Source organism: Acipenser ruthenus, chromosome 50, assembly GCF_902713425.1.
Source record: "Acipenser ruthenus chromosome 50, fAciRut3.2 maternal haplotype, whole genome shotgun sequence".
Taxonomy (NCBI): Eukaryota; Metazoa; Chordata; class Actinopteri; order Acipenseriformes; family Acipenseridae; genus Acipenser; species Acipenser ruthenus.
In genome coordinates this window covers 4,740,168-4,753,397 of record NC_081238.1, presented here as the reverse complement: position 1 = coordinate 4,753,397, position 13,230 = coordinate 4,740,168, and the positions used below count along the sequence as shown (strand labels likewise).

Sequence of the window (13,230 nt, the reverse complement as noted above, 5' to 3'; positions counted from 1 at the left end):
ACCTCACAGATCATTATAACTCACAGTGATACTTTCAAAGTTATGCTTTTAAGACTATTAACCAGTAAGGCAAATTAGTTGGGGAATGTATTACGCTTTATTCCAATGTTAAATGAAAAAGTTCAAAAAAGACTTGCGTTGGCCGGGAATCGAACCCGGGTCAACTGCTTGGAAGGCAGCTATGCTCACCACTATACCACCAACGCCTCCGTTCTCAAAATCACCTTCAAAGATTGAATTAAGCCACTGTAACGTTGGCTGCTGGGACAGGTCCCGTCTTGCCTCTACTCGATAAGCGTTAATACAGCGACTGGTGTTTGTGGGAGATTTTTATGGTGTTTATAGATTGATTATTTCTGTAATTATTATTTAGTACACAGCAGGCATGTGTGCATCATGCCTGTACTAACACGATGAAGCAATTATTGTATTCTATTTTCTTTCAAAAAGGTGCATGCCATGAAGATGGCGTGTGAACAAAAAGAACAAGCTTCTCTGCCATGTGAGGATTGCACCTGCCGTGACCCGGATTCGAACCGGGGTTGTTGCGGCCACAACGCAAAGTACTAACCACTATACGATCACGGCGAACTACCGAGATGCTCGTGTTTGGTTTGTCAGCTGGGCACTCCGTGCTACACACACGGCAGAACAATTGCAGCAGGTCGCTGCTATGTGTTTTGTTTTATTGTTTTAATTAGGCTACTTTCATTTTTAGAATCTTTCGTTTCTTTCCCTGCGCCAATCAGAGGATGATTCCCCTTTACCTGGCTCATTTCAAAGGCTGGTTTTAAAGACAAGGGGGAGCGGAATAGGAAGCAGGATGTAAGGGAACGGGAGGCTCTCGTGACGGCGGCGGTATGGCTGGTCGGCAGCCTGTGCTATGGCGGTGTGTTTACAATGATTCCGTGTGTGGTGTCCGAGTAGCGGCAGTAGTATTGAAGTGTAGCAGGTCTTTATATACAGATAGCGAAATGTATGTTATTTTCACTACGCCACCGTGTGTTTATTGAGGACAAGGACCTCGAGTGGTTGGTTCCCGCACAAACTCTTTTATCCAGGAGAAATCAAGCAATCATACTCCAAAAATAATCTTTACAAGTTTTAATTAATAATTGTTTTCAAAATCTCAAGCACATTAACAACAATGTAAACAATATGACAATTCCACTTTCACTTCACCATCTAACAATTGTCTACTAGATACATATAGAGATGATACAATTAAACAAACTCTTAATCTAGCAGTTTCTTATAGTGAAGTTAATTCAACTAGTTACCACATATTATAGTATTGCAGTTTATATAAAATACTTGGATCTATCAGTTTTTTATAGTAAGGTTAATTAACCAGTTCAGCAAATCTGTTCTTTTTGTGGTACATACAAAGTAGACAACAACGTCAGCACTTGAATGGTCTCGTTACAATCTAGATTACATTTGTAAAGTACACAGTACCAATTTCCCCCAATCTATTTAAAATGAATATATAAAACAGCTGCGTGCTCGCAAGAATAAAATAAAATATAACAAATTGCAGTGCATCCCTTTGCAAAACAACGAAACACAGTTTTGTTTTGTTTATTTTTTATGTGTATGTATGCATATCGAAACTAAATCCTATCTTAACAAGTTTCCTCATTTATAGCGACTACCTCTCGATGCCCATAGAAATGCTAGCCGCCAGGTAAAGCAAATCAGACTGCCCCTAACAGGCACACAGCAAGGTGACACTAATTCCTCAATACAGAGCATCTAGGTCTACGCTTCTTTGGAAGCTCGTGGAACCAAATCGCCGCCAGCATTTGGCTGTTTAATCTAGGGGTATGATTCTTGCTTCGGGTGCGCGAGTTCCCGGGTTCAAATCCCGGATGTGTCCGTGTTCAATATCTTGCATTACTCTTTTCTAATTACGATGCATTGCCGGGAAGGCGCTCAATCACGTGACTGAAAAAGACTGAAAAATCAGTCACCGAGAGCTCTGCTTGCCCACTCGTTAAATCAGGACTGCCATCTTTGTGTACACAGGGAATCAAATGCTTAAAAATTCAACAGAAGTCTCACATAACAGATTATAAAACCATTCATTTCACAGTTGCTGTACATCATACAGCAATGACTATTTTGGTAACATATGTTTGATTTTTTTCATGCGCCCATGTGTGTCTAAAACAATCCGGCTGCAGTAAGTTTTATCAGATGGTTGTTTATTTTTAAATATTTGATTTTGCAGCGCATGTAACTACAACGCCATTGTTATGTGGCAGGACGAACAACAGGACCATATCAATCCTTAGAATGTGATTAATCATTCAACTCACGCTCCCATACATATTTGCAGTTTTCCCGACAACGCATTATCAATGCATGATTCCAAATGAACACATTCGTTTGATGGGGCTTAATGTAGTGACTAATATCACCTCACAGATCATTATAACTCACAGTGATACTTTCAAAGTTATGCTTTTAAGACTATTAACCAGTAAGGCAAATTAGTTGGGGAATGTATTACGCTTTATTCCAATGTTAAATGAAAAAGTTCAAAAAAGACTTGCGTTGGCCGGGAATCGAACCCGGGTCAACTGCTTGGAAGGCAGCTATGCTCACCACTATACCACCAACGCCTCCGTTCTCAAAATCACCTTCAAAGATTGAATTAAGCCACTGTAACGTTGGCTGCTGGGACAGGTCCCGTCTTGCCTCTACTCGATAAGCGTTAATACAGCGACTGGTGTTTGTGGGAGATTTTTATGGTGTTTATAGATTGATTATTTCTGTAATTATTATTTAGTACACAGCAGGCATGTGTGCATCATGCCTGTACTAACACGATGAAGCAATTATTGTATTCTATTTTCTTTCAAAAAGGTGCATGCCATGAAGATGGCGTGTGAAAAAAAAGAACAAGCTTCTCTGCCGTGTGAGGATTGCACCTGCCGTGACCCGGATTCGAACCGGGGTTGTTGCGGCCACAACGCAAAGTACTAACCACTATACGATCACGGCGAACTACCGAGAAGCTCGTGTTTGTTTTGTCAGCTGGGCACTCCGTGCTACACACACGGCAGGACAATTTCCGCAGGTCGCTGCTATGTGTTTTGTTTTATTGTTTTAATTAGGCTACTTTCATTTTTAGAATCTTTCGTTTCTTTCCCTGCGCCAATCAGAGGATGATTCCCCTTTACCTGGCTCATTTCAAAGGCTGGTTTTAAAGACAAGGGGGAGCGGAATAGGAAGCAGGATGTAAGGGAACGGGAGGCTCTCGTGACGGCGGCGGTATGGCTGGTCGGCAGCCTGTGCTATGGCGGTGTGTTTACAATGATTCCGTGTGTGGTGTCCGAGTAGCGGCAGTAGTATTGAAGTGTAGCAGGTCTTTATATACAGATAGCGAAATTTATGTTATTTTCACTACGCCACCGTGTGTTTATTGAGGACAAGGACCTCGAGTGGTTGGTTCCCGCACAAACTCTTTTATCCAGGAGAAATCAAGCAATCATACTCCAAAAATAATCTTTACAAGTTTTAATTAATAATTGTTTTCAAAATCTCAAGCACATTAACAACAATGTAAACAATATGACAATTCCACTTTCACTTCACCATCTAACAATTGTCTAGTAGATACATATAGAGATGATACAATTAAACAAACTCTTAATCTAGCAGTTTCTTATAGTGAAGTTAATTCAACTAGTTACCACATATTATAGTATTGCAGTTTATATAAAATACTTGGATCTATCAGTTTTTTACAGTAAGGTTAATTAACCAGTTCAGCAAATCTGTTCTTTTTGTGGTACATACAAAGTAGACAACAACGTCAGCACTTGAATGGTCTCGTTACAATCTAGATTACATTTGTAAAGTACACAGTACCAATTTCCCCCAATCTATTTAAAATGAATATATAAAACAGCTGCGTGCTCGCAAGAATAAAATAAAATATAACAAATTGCAGTGCATCCCTTTGCAAAACAACGAAACACAGTTTTGTTTTGTTTATTTTTTATGTGTATGTATGCATATCGAAACTAAATCCTATCTTAACAAGTTTCCTCATTTATAGCGACCACCTCTCGATGCCCATAGAAATGCTAGCCGCCAGGTAAAGCAAATCAGACTGCCCCTAACAGGCACACAGCAAGGTGACACAAATTCCTCAATACAGAGCATCTAGGTCTACGCTTCTTTGGAAGCTCGTGGAACCAAATCGCCGCCAGCATTTGGCTGTTTAATCTAGGGGTATGATTCTTGCTTCGGGTGCGCGAGTTCCCGGGTTCAAATCCCGGATGTGTCCGTGTTCAATATCTTGCATTACTCTTTTCTAATTACGATGCATTGCCGGGAAGGCGCTCAATCACGTGACTGAAAAAGACTGACAAATCAGTCACCGAGAGCTCTGCTTGCCCACTCGTTAAATCAGGACTGCCATCTTTGTGTACACAGGGAATCAAATGCTTAAAAATTCAACAGAAGTCTCACATAACAGATTATAAAACCATTCATTTCACAGTTGCTGTACATCATACAGCAATGACTATTTTGGTAACATATGTTTGATGTTTTTCATGCGCTCATGTGTGTCTAAAACAATCCGGCTGCAGTAAGTTTTATCAGATGGTTGTTTAATTTTAAATATTTGATTTTGCAGCGCATGTAACTGCAACGCCATTGTTATGTGGCAGGACGAACAACAGGACCATATCAATCCTTAGAATGTGATTAATCATTCAACTCACGCTTCCATACATATTTGCAGTTTTCCCGACAACGCATTATCAATGCATGATTCCAAATGAACACATTCGTTTGATGGGGCTTAATGTAGTGACTAATATCACCTCACAGATCATTATAACTCACAGTGATACTTTCAAAGTTATGCTTTTAAGACTATTAACCAGTAAGGCAAATTAGTTGGGGAATGTATTACGCTTTATTCCAATGTTAAATGAAAAAGTTCAAAAAAGACTTGCGTTGGCCGGGAATCGAACCCGGGTCAACTGCTTGGAAGGCAGCTATGCTCACCACTATACCACCAACGCCTCCGTTCTCAAAATCACCTTCAAAGATTGAATTAAGCCACTGTAACGTTGGCTGCTGGGACAGGTCCCGTCTTGCCTCTACTCGATAAGCGTTAATACAGCGACTGGTGTTTGTGGGAGATTTTTATGGTGTTTATAGATTGATTATTTCTGTAATTATTATTTCATACACAGCAGGCTGGTGTGCATCATGCCTGTACTAACACGATGAAGCAATTATTGTATTCTATTTTCTTTCAAAAAGGTGCATGCCATGAAGATGGCGTGTGAAAAAAAAGAACAAGCTTCTCTGCCGTGTGAGGATTGCACCTGCCGTGACCCGGATTCGAACCGGGGTTGTTGCGGCCACAACGAAAAGTACTAACCACTATACGATCACGGCGAACTACCGAGAAGCTCGTGTTTGTTTTGTCAGCTGGGCACTCCGTGCTACACACACGGCAGGACAATTGCCGCAGGTCGCTGCTATGTGTTTTGTTTTATTGTTTTAATTAGGCTACTTTCATTTTTAGAATTTTTCGTTTCTTTCCCTGCGCCAATCAGAGGATGATTCCCCTTTACCTGGCTCATTTCAAAGGCTGGTTTTAAAGACAAGGGGGAGCGGAATAGGAAGCAGGATGTAAGGGAACGGGAGGCTCTCGTGACGGCGGCGGTATGGCTGGTCGGCAGCCTGTGCTATGGCGGTGTGTTTACAATGATTCCGTGTGTGGTGTCCGAGTAGCGGCAGTAGTATTGAAGTGTAGCAGGTCTTTATATACAGATAGCGAAATTTATGTTATTTTCACTACGCCACCGTGTGTTTATTGAGGACAAGGACCTCGAGTGGTTGGTTCCCGCACAAACTCTTTTATCCAGGAGAAATCAAGCAATCATACTCCAAAAATAATCTTTACAAGTTTTAATTAATAATTGTTTTCAAAATCTCAAGCACATTAACAACAATGTAAACAATATGACAATTCCACTTTCACTTCACCATCTAACAATTGTCTAGTAGATACATATAGAGATGATACAATTAAACAAACTCTTAATCTAGCAGTTTCTTATAGTGAAGTTAATTCAACTAGTTACCACATATTATAGTACTGCAGTTTATATAAAATACTTGGATCTATCAGTTTCTTATAGTAAGGTTAATTAACCAGTTCAGCAAATCTGTTCTTCTTGTGGTACATACAAAGTAGACAACAACGTCAGCACTTGAATGGTCTCGTTACAATCTAGATTACATTTGTAAAGTACACAGTACCAATTTCCCCCAATCTATTTAAAATGAATATATAAAACAGCTGCGTGCTCGCAAGAATAAAATAAAATATAACAAATTGCAGTGCATCCCTTTGCAAAACAACGAAACACAGTTTTGTTTTGTTTATTTTTTATGTGTATGTATGCATATCGAAACTAAATCCTATCTTAACAAGTTTCCTCATTTATAGCGACCACCTCTCGATGCCCATAGAAATGCTAGCCGCCAGGTAAAGCAAATCAGACTGCCCCTAACAGGCACACAGCAAGGTGACACTAATTCCTCAATACAGAGCATCTAGGTCTACGCTTCTTTGGAAGCTCGTGGAACCAAATCGCCGCTAGCATTTGGCTGTTTAATCTAGGGGTATGATTCTTGCTTCGGGTGCGCGAGTTCCCGGGTTCAAATCCCGGATGTGTCCGTGTTCAATATCTTGCATTACTCTTTTCTAATTACGATGCATTGCCGGGAAGGCGCTCAATCACGTGACTGAAAAAGACTGACAAATCAGTCACCGAGAGCTCTGCTTGCCCACTCGTTAAATCAGGACTGCCATCTTTGTGTACACAGGGAATCAAATGCTTAAAAATTCAACAGAAGTCTCACATAACAGATTATAAAACCATTCATTTCACAGTTGCTGTACATCATACAGCAATGACTATTTTGGTAACATATGTTTGATTTTTTTCATGCGCCCATGTGTGTCTAAAACAATCCGGCTGCAGTAAGTTTTATCAGATGGTTGTTTAATTTTAAATATTTGATTTTGCAGCGCATGTAACTGCAACGCCATTGTTATGTGGCAGGACGAACAACAGGACCATATCAATCCTTAGAATGTGATTAATCATTCAACTCACGCTTCCATACATATTTGCAGTTTTCCCGACAACGCATTATCAATGCATGATTCCAAATGAACACATTCGTTTGATGGGGCTTAATGTAGTGACTAATATCACCTCACAGATCATTATAACTCACAGTGATACTTTCAAAGTTATGCTTTTAAGACTATTAACCAGTAAGGCAAATTAGTTGGGGAATGTATTACGCTTTATTCCAATGTTAAATGAAAAAGTTCAAAAAAGACTTGCGTTGGCCGGGAATCGAACCCGGGTCAACTGCTTGGAAGGCAGCTATGCTCACCACTATACCACCAACGCCTCCGTTCTCAAAATCACCTTCAAAGATTGAATTAAGCCACTGTAACGTTGGCTGCTGGGACAGGTCCCGTCTTGCCTCTACTCGATAAGCGTTAATACAGCGACTGGTGTTTGTGGGAGATTTTTATGGTGTTTATAGATTGATTATTTCTGTAATTATTATTTCATACACAGCAGGCTGGTGTGCATCATGCCTGTACTAACACGATGAAGCAATTATTGTATTCTATTTTCTTTCAAAAAGGTGCATGCCATGAAGATGGCGTGTGAAAAAAAAGAACAAGCTTCTCTGCCGTGTGAGGATTGCACCTGCCGTGACCCGGATTCGAACCGGGGTTGTTGCGGCCACAACGCAAAGTACTAACCACTATACGATCACGGCGAACTACCGAGAAGCTCGTGTTTGTTTTGTCAGCTGGGCACTCCGTGCTACACACACGGCAGAACAATTGCAGCAGGTCGCTGCTATGTGTTTTGTTTTATTGTTTTAATTAGGCTACTTTCATTTTTAGAATCTTTCGTTTCTTTCCCTGCGCCAATCAGAGGATGATTCCCCTTTACCTGGCTCATTTCAAAGGCTGGTTTTAAAGACAAGGGGGAGCGGAATAGGAAGCAGGATGTAAGGGAACGGGAGGCTCTCGTGACGGCGGCGGTATGGCTGGTCGGCAGCCTGTGCTATGGCGGTGTGTTTACAATGATTCCGTGTGTGGTGTCCGAGTAGCGGCAGTAGTATTGAAGTGTAGCAGGTCTTTATATACAGATAGCGAAATTTATGTTATTTTCACTACGCCACCGTGTGTTTATTGAGGACAAGGACCTCGAGTGGTTGGTTCCCGCACAAACTGTTTTATCCAGGAGAATCAAGCAATCATACTCCAAAAATAATCTTTACAAGTTTTAATTAATAATTGTTTTCAAAATCTCAAGCACATTAACAACAATGTAAACAATATGACAATTCCACTTTCACTTCACCATCTAACAATTGTCTAGTAGATACATATAGAGATGATACAATTAAACAAACTCTTAATCTAGCAGTTTCTTATAGTGAAGTTAATTCAACTAGTTACCACATATTATAGTATTGCAGTTTATATAAAATACTTGGATCTATCAGTTTTTTATAGTAAGGTTAATTAACCAGTTCAGCAAATCTGTTCTTTTTGTGGTACATACAAAGTAGACAACAACGTCAGCACTTGAATGGTCTCGTTACAATCTAGATTACATTTGTAAAGTACACAGTACCAATTTCCCCCAATCTATTTAAAATGAATATATAAAACAGCTGCGTGCTCGCAAGAATAAAATAAAATATAACAAATTGCAGTGCATCCCTTTGCAAAACAACGAAACACAGTTTTGTTTTGTTTATTTTTTATGTGTATGTATGCATATCGAAACTAAATCCTATCTTAACAAGTTTCCTCATTTATAGCGACCACCTCTCGATGCCCATAGAAATGCTAGCCGCCAGGTAAAGCAAATCAGACTGCCCCTAACAGGCACACAGCAAGGTGACACAAATTCCTCAATACAGAGCATCTAGGTCTACGCTTCTTTGGAAGCTCGTGGAAGCTCGTGGAACCAAATCGCCGCCAGCATTTGGCTGTTTAATCTAGGGGTATGATTCTTGCTTCGGGTGCGCGAGTTCCAGGGTTCAAATCACGGATGTGTCCGTGTTCAATATCTTGCATTACTCTTTTCTAATTACGATGCATTGCCGGGAAGGCGCTCAATCACGTGACTGAAAAAGACTGAAAAATCAGTCACCGAGAGCTCTGCTTGCCCACTCGTTAAATCAGGACTGCCATCTTTGTGTACACAGGGAATCAAATGCTTAAAAATTCAACAGAAGTCTCACATAACAGATTATAAAACCATTCATTTCACAGTTGCTGTACATCATACAGCAATGACTATTTTGGTAACATATGTTTGATGTTTTTCATGCGCTCATGTGTGTCTAAAACAATCCGGCTGCAGTAAGTTTTATCAGATGGTTGTTTAATTTTAAATATTTGATTTTGCAGCGCATGTAACTGCAACGCCATTGTTATGTGGCAGGACGAACAACAGGACCATATCAATCCTTAGAATGTGATTAATCATTCAACTCACGCTTCCATACATATTTGCAGTTTTCCCGACAACGCATTATCAATGCATGATTCCAAATGAACACATTCGTTTGATGGGGCTTAATGTAGTGACTAATATCACCTCACAGATCATTATAACTCACAGTGATACTTTCAAAGTTATGCTTTTAAGACTATTAACCAGTAAGGCAAATTAGTTGGGGAATGTATTACGCTTTATTCCAATGTTAAATGAAAAAGTTCAAAAAAGACTTGCGTTGGCCGGGAATCGAACCCGGGTCAACTGCTTGGAAGGCAGCTATGCTCACCACTATACCACCAACGCCTCCGTTCTCAAAATCACCTTCAAAGATTGAATTAAGCCACTGTAACGTTGGCTGCTGGGACAGGTCCCGTCTTGCCTCTACTCGATAAGCGTTAATACAGCGACTGGTGTTTGTGGGAGATTTTTATGGTGTTTATAGATTGATTATTTCTGTAATTATTATTTCATACACAGCAGGCTGGTGTGCATCATGCCTGTACTAACACGATGAAGCAATTATTGTATTCTATTTTCTTTCAAAAAGGTGCATGCCATGAAGATGGCGTGTGAAAAAAAAGAACAAGCTTCTCTGCCGTGTGAGGATTGCACCTGCCGTGACCCGGATTCGAACCGGGGTTGTTGCGGCCACAACGCAAAGTACTAACCACTATACGATCACGGCGAACTACCGAGAAGCTCGTGTTTGTTTTGTCAGCTGGGCACTCCGTGCTACACACACGGCAGAACAATTGCAGCAGGTCGCTGCTATGTGTTTTGTTTTATTGTTTTAATTAGGCTACTTTCATTTTTAGAATCTTTCGTTTCTTTCCCTGCGCCAATCAGAGGATGATTCCCCTTTACCTGGCTCATTTCAAAGGCTGGTTTTAAAGACAAGGGGGAGCGGAATAGGAAGCAGGATGTAAGGGAACGGGAGGCTCTCGTGACGGCGGCGGTATGGCTGGTCGGCAGCCTGTGCTATGGCGGTGTGTTTACAATGATTCCGTGTGTGGTGTCCGAGTAGCGGCAGTAGTATTGAAGTGTAGCAGGTCTTTATATACAGATAGCGAAATTTATGTTATTTTCACTACGCCACCGTGTGTTTATTGAGGACAAGGACCTCGAGTGGTTGGTTCCCGCACAAACTCTTTTATCCAGGAGAAATCAAGCAATCATACTCCAAAAATAATCTTTACAAGTTTTAATTAATAATTGTTTTCAAAATCTCAAGCACATTAACAACAATGTAAACAATATGACAATTCCACTTTCACTTCACCATCTAACAATTGTCTAGTAGATACATATAGAGATGATACAATTAAACAAACTCTTAATCTAGCAGTTTCTTATAGTGAAGTTAATTCAACTAGTTACCACATATTATAGTATTGCAGTTTATATAAAATACTTGGATCTATCAGTTTTTTATAGTAAGGTTAATTAACCAGTTCAGCAAATCTGTTCTTTTTGTGGTACATACAAAGTAGACAACAACGTCAGCACTTGAATGGTCTCGTTACAATCTAGATTACATTTGTAAAGTACACAGTACCAATTTCCCCCAATCTATTTAAAATGAATATATAAAACAGCTGCGTGCTCGCAAGAATAAAATAAAATATAACAAATTGCAGTGCATCCCTTTGCAAAACAACGAAACACAGTTTTGTTTTGTTTATTTTTTATGTGTATGTATGCATATCGAAACTAAATCCTATCTTAACAAGTTTCCTCATTTATAGCGACCACCTCTCGATGCCCATAGAAATGCTAGCCGCCAGGTAAAGCAAATCAGACTGCCCCTAACAGGCACACAGCAAGGTGACACAAATTCCTCAATCAGAGCATCTAGGTCTACGCTTCTTTGGAAGCTCGTGGAAGCTCGTGGAACCAAATCGCCGCCAGCATTTGGCTGTTTAATCTAGGGGTATGATTCTTGCTTCGGGTGCGCGAGTTCCAGGGTTCAAATCACGGATGTGTCCGTGTTCAATATCTTGCATTACTCTTTTCTAATTACGATGCATTGCCGGGAAGGCGCTCAATCACGTGACTGAAAAAGACTGACAAATCAGTCACCGAGAGCTCTGCTTGCCCACTCGTTAAATCAGGACTGCCATCTTTGTGTACACAGGGAATCAAATGCTTAAAAATTCAACAGAAGTCTCACATAACAGATTATAAAACCATTCATTTCACAGTTGCTGTACATCATACAGCAATGACTATTTTGGTAACATATGTTTGATGTTTTTCATGCGCTCATGTGTGTCTAAAACAATCCGGCTGCAGTAAGTTTTATCAGATGGTTGTTTAATTTTAAATATTTGATTTTGCAGCGCATGTAACTGCAACGCCATTGTTATGTGGCAGGACGAACAACAGGACCATATCAATCCTTAGAATGTGATTAATCATTCAACTCACGCTTCCATACATATTTGCAGTTTTCCCGACAACGCATTATCAATGCATGATTCCAAATGAACACATTCGTTTGATGGGGCTTAATGTAGTGACTAATATCACCTCACAGATCATTATAACTCACAGTGATACTTTCAAAGTTATGCTTTTAAGACTATTAACCAGTAAGGCAAATTAGTTGGGGAATGTATTACGCTTTATTCCAATGTTAAATGAAAAAGTTCAAAAAAGACTTGCGTTGGCCGGGAATCGAACCCGGGTCAACTGCTTGGAAGGCAGCTATGCTCACCACTATACCACCAACGCCTCCGTTCTCAAAATCACCTTCAAAGATTGAATTAAGCCACTGTAACGTTGGCTGCTGGGACAGGTCCCGTCTTGCCTCTACTCGATAAGCGTTAATACAGCGACTGGTGTTTGTGGGAGATTTTTATGGTGTTTATAGATTGATTATTTCTGTAATTATTATTTCATACACAGCAGGCTGGTGTGCATCATGCCTGTACTAACACGATGAAGCAATTATTGTATTCTATTTTCTTTCAAAAAGGTGCATGCCATGAAGATGGCGTGTGAAAAAAAAGAACAAGCTTCTCTGCCGTGTGAGGATTGCACCTGCCGTGACCCGGATTCGAACCGGGGTTGTTGCGGCCACAACGAAAAGTACTAACCACTATACGATCACGGCGAACTACCGAGAAGTTCGTGTTTGTTTTGTCAGCTGGGCACTCCGTGCTACACACACGGCAGGACAATTGCCGCAGGTCGCTGCTATGTGTTTTGTTTTATTGTTTTAATTAGGCTACTTTCATTTTTAGAATCTTTCGTTTCTTTCCCTGCGCCAATCAGAGGATGATTCCCCTTTACCTGGCTCATTTCAAAGGCTGGTTTTAAAGACAAGGGGGAGCGGAATAGGAAGCAGGATGTAAGGGAACGGGAGGCTCTCGTGACGGCGGCGGTATGGCTGGTCGGCAGCCTGTGCTATGGCGGTGTGTTTACAATGATTCCGTGTGTGGTGTCCGAGTAGCGGCAGTAGTATTGAAGTGTAGCAGGTCTTTATATACAGATAGCGAAATTTATGTTATTTTCACTACGCCACCGTGTGTTTATTGAGGACAAGGACCTCGAGTGGTTGGTTCCCGCACAAACTCTTTTATCCAGGAGAAATCAAGCAATCATACTCCAAAAATAATCTTTACAAGTTTTA

At 40.5% G+C, this 13,230-nt stretch overlaps 10 non-coding genes across 10 annotated transcripts; all 10 read right to left on the bottom strand.

Annotated features, from left to right (window-relative positions):
* Positions 1 to 134: 134 nt before the first annotated feature.
* Positions 135 to 206, bottom strand: trnag-ucc (transfer RNA glycine (anticodon UCC)). The gene has a single exon. It is a non-coding gene; the product is annotated as a tRNA-Gly (tRNA).
* Positions 207 to 516: 310 nt separating this feature from the next.
* trnah-gug (transfer RNA histidin (anticodon GUG)) lies at positions 517 to 588 on the bottom strand. The gene has a single exon. It is a non-coding gene; the product is annotated as a tRNA-His (tRNA).
* A 1,967-nt stretch (positions 589 to 2,555) lies between these two features.
* On the bottom strand, positions 2,556 to 2,627 carry trnag-ucc (transfer RNA glycine (anticodon UCC)). Its single transcript has one exon. It is a non-coding gene; the product is annotated as a tRNA-Gly (tRNA).
* A 310-nt stretch (positions 2,628 to 2,937) lies between these two features.
* trnah-gug (transfer RNA histidin (anticodon GUG)) lies at positions 2,938 to 3,009 on the bottom strand. The gene has a single exon. It is a non-coding gene; the product is annotated as a tRNA-His (tRNA).
* A 1,967-nt stretch (positions 3,010 to 4,976) lies between these two features.
* Positions 4,977 to 5,048, bottom strand: trnag-ucc (transfer RNA glycine (anticodon UCC)). The gene has a single exon. It is a non-coding gene; the product is annotated as a tRNA-Gly (tRNA).
* Positions 5,049 to 7,397: 2,349 nt separating this feature from the next.
* On the bottom strand, positions 7,398 to 7,469 carry trnag-ucc (transfer RNA glycine (anticodon UCC)). Its single transcript has one exon. It is a non-coding gene; the product is annotated as a tRNA-Gly (tRNA).
* Positions 7,470 to 7,779: 310 nt separating this feature from the next.
* trnah-gug (transfer RNA histidin (anticodon GUG)) lies at positions 7,780 to 7,851 on the bottom strand. Its single transcript has one exon. It is a non-coding gene; the product is annotated as a tRNA-His (tRNA).
* A 1,976-nt stretch (positions 7,852 to 9,827) lies between these two features.
* On the bottom strand, positions 9,828 to 9,899 carry trnag-ucc (transfer RNA glycine (anticodon UCC)). Its single transcript has one exon. It is a non-coding gene; the product is annotated as a tRNA-Gly (tRNA).
* A 310-nt stretch (positions 9,900 to 10,209) lies between these two features.
* On the bottom strand, positions 10,210 to 10,281 carry trnah-gug (transfer RNA histidin (anticodon GUG)). Its single transcript has one exon. It is a non-coding gene; the product is annotated as a tRNA-His (tRNA).
* A 1,976-nt stretch (positions 10,282 to 12,257) lies between these two features.
* On the bottom strand, positions 12,258 to 12,329 carry trnag-ucc (transfer RNA glycine (anticodon UCC)). Its single transcript has one exon. It is a non-coding gene; the product is annotated as a tRNA-Gly (tRNA).
* Positions 12,330 to 13,230: the final 901 nt, after the last annotated feature.